Here is a 5,497-nt window from a genome sequence, read left to right as displayed (position 1 = left end):
TTCCTTTCTAGTCCTCTCAGTCCTTAAATACCTTAGTATGATTATATCACTACAATACACTGAGCATGTGCTAGCTGTAGAACCATTACATCACCATATCACACTAAGTATATGAGAACTAGAGAAACATTATCTCATCAATCACACTGAGTAAACAGCCTGCTGTCAATATCCTTGCTTCAAGTAGAACACAGGTGGTCACACCCTCCTTGACTTCTCAAGAAAAGATGTGAACACCAAGGGAAATGGGGAGCCAAATCAGATATTGTCAGTGGGTTTCCTCTGGACTAAAGGGTCTTATACCTTACCCACAGTTTCCCCACTATTAACAAACCTCTACAATTGATAATTTTGTATGACGCAAGAATGATCTTTGGTTCTTGGCAGAAAAAAGTTTTCCTACTCCTTTTGTAAAGCAATTTCATGCAATGTTCAAAAGGGCCATGTAACTTTGCATACTCTTTGACATAGTAATATGAATACTAGATCTATATCCCAACAAAGATTAAAAAAAGTAGGACCTATTTTTTATTATTTTATTATTATATTATATTTTTATATATTATTATATATTTTTATTTTATTTTTTATAGTATATATATTTTTAAAAAGGACCTATAAGTACAAAATATTTATAGTAGAGCTTTTGGAAATTGAGAGGGTATCCATAGTTTGGAAAATGCCTAACAAACTGTGGCATGTGATAATGATGGAATAGTATTAAACTGAATGATGAGGAGTATGCCCTCAAAAAACCTGGAAATACTTACATGAGCTGGTATAAAGTGAAATATACTATGTACAGAATTGACAGCAAAATTGTAAGGTGAACACCTGTGAAGAACTCAATTGTTCTCAATAATGCCATTACTCCAATAAAAGTAGTGATGGTGTCTGAATACAGATTAAAGGTGTTTTTCGTTTTGTTTTATTTTTCTTGAGTTTTTTTGTTTGTTTTCTTTCACAATATGATTATTATAATTTTTTTATAATTATACATGTATAACCTGTATTGAAATACTGGCCTTCTCAACGCTGGGAAGGCCTGTAGGAAGGGAGAGAATCTGGAACTCAAAGTTGAAAAAAAAACTTGTTAAAATTCTTTGCACATAACTGGGGAAAATAAAATGCTAATTAAATTTAATTTTTAAAAATATGAGTAAAAAGAAGCACTAGAAAGCTCACTTTCTCTAGAGTTAGAGTCCATACCCTTACTAGAATACATGGTCCCTCTTGCCTTAGACAATGCACTTAATCACTCATAGCCTCATCTTTCACACTTAAATGAGCAAATGAATTAGATGATCCTTGTAAGGGTTGGGTCTCGTTCAGTGCACCAGGAAGTAAACAAGCAATTAAGGCTAGAGACCTTAGAAGTGATTTCTGTGAGAAAATAGGGACCGCCTCCTGAGCGGGAACTCTGGCCTCATTGAGATCTATTATTAACAGGGGATGTCTCCTTCTCTGATTGGCTGTGCATGTGACCTCATAGACCCTATTTAAGCAGTGGGACCAGGAAGCGGGTCCTCTTTGATATGGTGTTCATTTGGTCAGCTAGGTAGCATATGAACATGTGAATAAAAGGTACTGAGCTTGCACATGGCTGTTCTCTAGCACACTACCAGGTATTTAAACCATTGTTCTTATGAAACAGAAATCTCTGAAGACTTCAGAGAAAGGTAAGCTTGGTAAAATTGGTTTAAATGCTGCAAAAGACAGTGAGCAAAGATTTCTCTGAGGACCTGGCAATTAGGAGAGACTGGCAATAGTAAATGCAGAGTGGTACACATTTTCCTCCAGCTCTAAATTTATGGCTATCCAAGTCCCATGTCAACATGTCAACAGGATCCTGAATTCAATAGACATTTTTTCCCTGTTTTTTTTTTTTTTTCTTTCACAAAGGATGCATTTATTTCTTTAGTTACTTTTATAGCAATTTTTTTCACATTTGATTTTAAAGCTTTTGAGTTCCATATTCTCTCCCTTATCCTTATCCACATGCATTTATTTTATAAATAGACAAGTAGGGTCACAGTGAATATAGCACTGTGCCTGCCATCAAGAAGGTCTGAGATCAAATTCAGCCTCAGCCACTTACTAGCTATGTCATTATGGGGAAATCTATCTCTGTCTGCCTTAGTTTTCTTATCTGTAAAATAAGATCTACCTCCCAAGGTTGTGGTACAGTATATGTAAAGTGTGATATATAAATACTAGCTAGTAATAGTAATAGCAAGTGAACTCTGTAAAAATGGTGTAAAATCACAAAAACCGTCTCCTTTGATCTGCAGAAGCCCAGGCTCCAAATGGTCTCACATTCTCTCAGAGGGAAATAACCAATACAATTCAAGGACAAATCAAACTCCTATTGATCTTTTAAGAACTTACATCCTAAGAAAAAACTTCACATTCAATTGAAAAATCCTGCTCTGATTATCAAACTTTCCCCACATTTACCCATAAAATAGGGTTTTTCTTAACCATTCTTTGCACATTTTCTCCATTGAGAGAATAGGACCACTAAGAGAGAGATCTCTTAGTGTAAAATCAACCTCCTACTTTTGCCACAGAACTTGGGGTTAGTGAATTCTTTTGCTTTGGAACCTGTGTCTTTGAGCAGAAGGGATTTTATTCATTCATTCTTACACCTCATCAATAGTAGCAGTAGTAGTTGATCATTATCATAACTGAAAACTTCTAAATATTTATGTTGAAAACTTAAAGGAGGAGATCTTAGTATTTCTGGTTAGTCCCTAAAGGAATCCCTAAAGTATTCTTTATTATTTGCCTTTATAAAGGTGAATAGATATTAAATGACTTATTCAGGATTATATAGCTAATAAATGTCTACCTGAAAAATGTATTTTTAGTCCAAACAATTGGTTAGGAAGATAAAATACTTTGTCCTTTCTTCTAATATCAATTTTGACTACTTTCATAATATGTAGAATTAAAAGCCTGTATATTTTTTTGGACAGAGTTTTTCTTCAAGAAAGAGAGATGGACTGATTGACTCCTCAAAATGTCTTCAGGTCCTGGCAGTTGATAAATCACCAGTCTCACAGGTGCTATTTTCTTACCTTATTATTGAACTATGGTAAATGACAATCTCATCTTGAAGCCAAATTTCTTTCATGCAATCCCAGATTTATCCGGTGCATTTTAACTCTCTCAAAACTGGGGAGTCAGTGCTAACCAAAACCTAAATAAGTCCTCTATCATCCCCAATATGAACTTATGAATATTAATGTAAAATAAAGACAAATTATGAATTCTATTTTTCTTTTCTCTTAGGAGGGAAGAAGGAAATGAAAGCAAGGAAGATAAAAGAGGTACACCTACAATATAAATGCTGACAAGTTATAAATGAAGAAGAGATATGTGGTACAGAAGTAAATACCAAAACAAATAGCATGTTAATTTCCTCTTTTGATGATATCACTTTCTGCTCCACAAATAGAAATCAATTGCTTTGGGGTCTCTCTTCTTTCCCCAAATATTCCCAAGGTTTCCATTGTGATATTGAAAATGCAAAAGATAATAATAAAACCTTGACAATTCACATAAAACATTAGATTTTAATTTCATTTCAGGAATGAACTGAATTGGGGGGAAAATCTCATTTAAGGAAACTTTGTATCTCATAAAGCTTTTATGTGCAGTAGAGGAACAAGACTTTGCCCTGAGGAGTTTTCTAGACCTTCTGAGGGAAGGTAGGAAAGATAAAAGCTGGATCGTGAAGCAAGGTTCAGGGTTAAAGAAGTAATAATGTAAAGTAGATATAAGGGTCCCTTTGTATAAAGTGTAAAGACCCATATATGTTAATTTGATAATCCCCCTAATTCTTTCTAATTGTTCCTCTGATATTTCCCTTTTAAAAAATCTACCACCTACCACTGTTTAGTTTCCATCATTTCTGGAAGTATTTTTATTTCATTACTTATTTAGGTTCTGCCTACTTAGGTAAATCAGTCTTTTTAATTACCATGAGGTCTAGCCTTTTTTTTTTTTTTTTTTCTGTTGGATACTATTTGAGTGAATATTGAAGGCACATTAGAAAGAATAGCTTCAGTGGGATTTGATATGTGTTAAAATGACCTTTAGTATGACTTCTCCAGGAAGAAAAAATAAAGGATTTTTATTTTTTGCATTCTATGGCAAATTTTCCTCTGTTATAGCATACCCCATTTGCAATTTGCAGTGACATTTTACTGGAGTTGTAAAAATGCCATTTTTACTGTTGACATATTCAATCTCTATTCTTTTATTTTAAGATAAGGATTCCCCACTTTGGGTGCCAAAATGGAAGAGTAAGAAAAAAATCCCCTGAAGCCATCTTCAATTTCCCTCCAAACAACTAGAAAACCATCTCAGAATTTATGAAGGATCAGGGAGGCAGCTTAGCAGCCTGGCAGGAAAGGTCTCTCACTTGGGTGAGAGGAAACAAGTTCAGGACCAGCAGCAGTAGTAGCAGCAACAAGAGAAACCAGCTTCTTGGCAGGGGGCAGGCAGCAAGGTTCCAAACCTGGGGCAATGCACTAGTGAGAATTCACCTTTCTAGAAGCCTTCAGGGCCCAGGCAAGTGGGCAGTCTATGCAGCAGAGCAAGGCCCCATCTCAGCAACCCCACCCCAAACAGAAACCAGCAATAAAACCTGGATCCCTGATAAATAGTAATGAAGCTCTGCCCCAAGCCAGGGTAACAGTGAGACCCTGCCCCTGGACCTTACCAGCAGAGACTTTGTTTCCTTACCCCTTCTACCCGGGGGGAGATCAACCTCTTCCAGGGCCAGCCACTAGAAAGACTTTTACCATAGCAAACCAGCAGCAAGAAGCCATTCCTGTATCAGGCCATCAGATACCAGACCACCAGAACAGGCTAATAGAGAGACTCCACCACCTAGGACAAGCCAGAAGATAACTCTAATGTTTAGAAAAAGCAAGCTCATAAGCCCTGAAACCCAGCAAAAGTCAGCAGTAAGACCAGAAACTTGTACACCATAATCCAACTCTCACATAAAAATATCATCACAAAATAAAGGCAGAAAAAATGTGAAAAAATGAAAAAAGAGAATGAATATGAAAAGTTGCCATGATCAAGGCATAAACGCAGAAGAGGACAATAGTGTCAAAATGGCTATTCTGTAAAGCCTTAAATAAAAATGTTATTTGATCTCAGGCCAAAAAATAATTTGGATTTTAAAAAAGCAAATTACAGAAGTAGAAGAAAAATTGAGAAAAGAAATGAGAGTAATAAAGGAGAATTAAGAAAAAAGATTCAATAGTATGGAAAAAGATATACAAAAAAATCCTGAGAAAAATAATTCCTTAAAAATAGAATTAAGCAAATGGAAAAGAAAGTATAAAAACTCTTTGAAGAAAATAATTCCTTAAAAATTAGAATTGAACAAATGGAAACTAGTGCAGCTATAAGAGATCAAAGACACTAAAGCAAAATCAGAAAAGAAAAACAATGAAAATGAAAAAGTAAAATTTCA

The 5,497-nt window shown here is 35.1% G+C and overlaps 1 long non-coding RNA gene across 1 annotated transcript; it reads left to right on the top strand.

Annotated features, from left to right (window-relative positions):
• The first annotated feature begins 1,543 nt into the window (after positions 1-1,543).
• LOC116422071 lies at positions 1,544-3,548 on the top strand. The gene is made up of 3 exons (XR_004232659.1): positions 1,544-1,679; positions 2,979-3,065; positions 3,295-3,548. It is a non-coding gene; the product is annotated as an uncharacterized LOC116422071 (long non-coding RNA).
• The last annotated feature ends 1,949 nt before the right edge of the window (positions 3,549-5,497 follow it).

Source organism: Sarcophilus harrisii, chromosome 3 (assembly GCF_902635505.1).
Source record: "Sarcophilus harrisii chromosome 3, mSarHar1.11, whole genome shotgun sequence".
Lineage (NCBI taxonomy): Eukaryota > Metazoa > Chordata > Mammalia > Dasyuromorphia > Dasyuridae > Sarcophilus > Sarcophilus harrisii.
The sequence above is the reverse complement of the archived record's forward strand: the minus strand, read 5'-3'. Positions and strand labels throughout refer to the sequence as shown.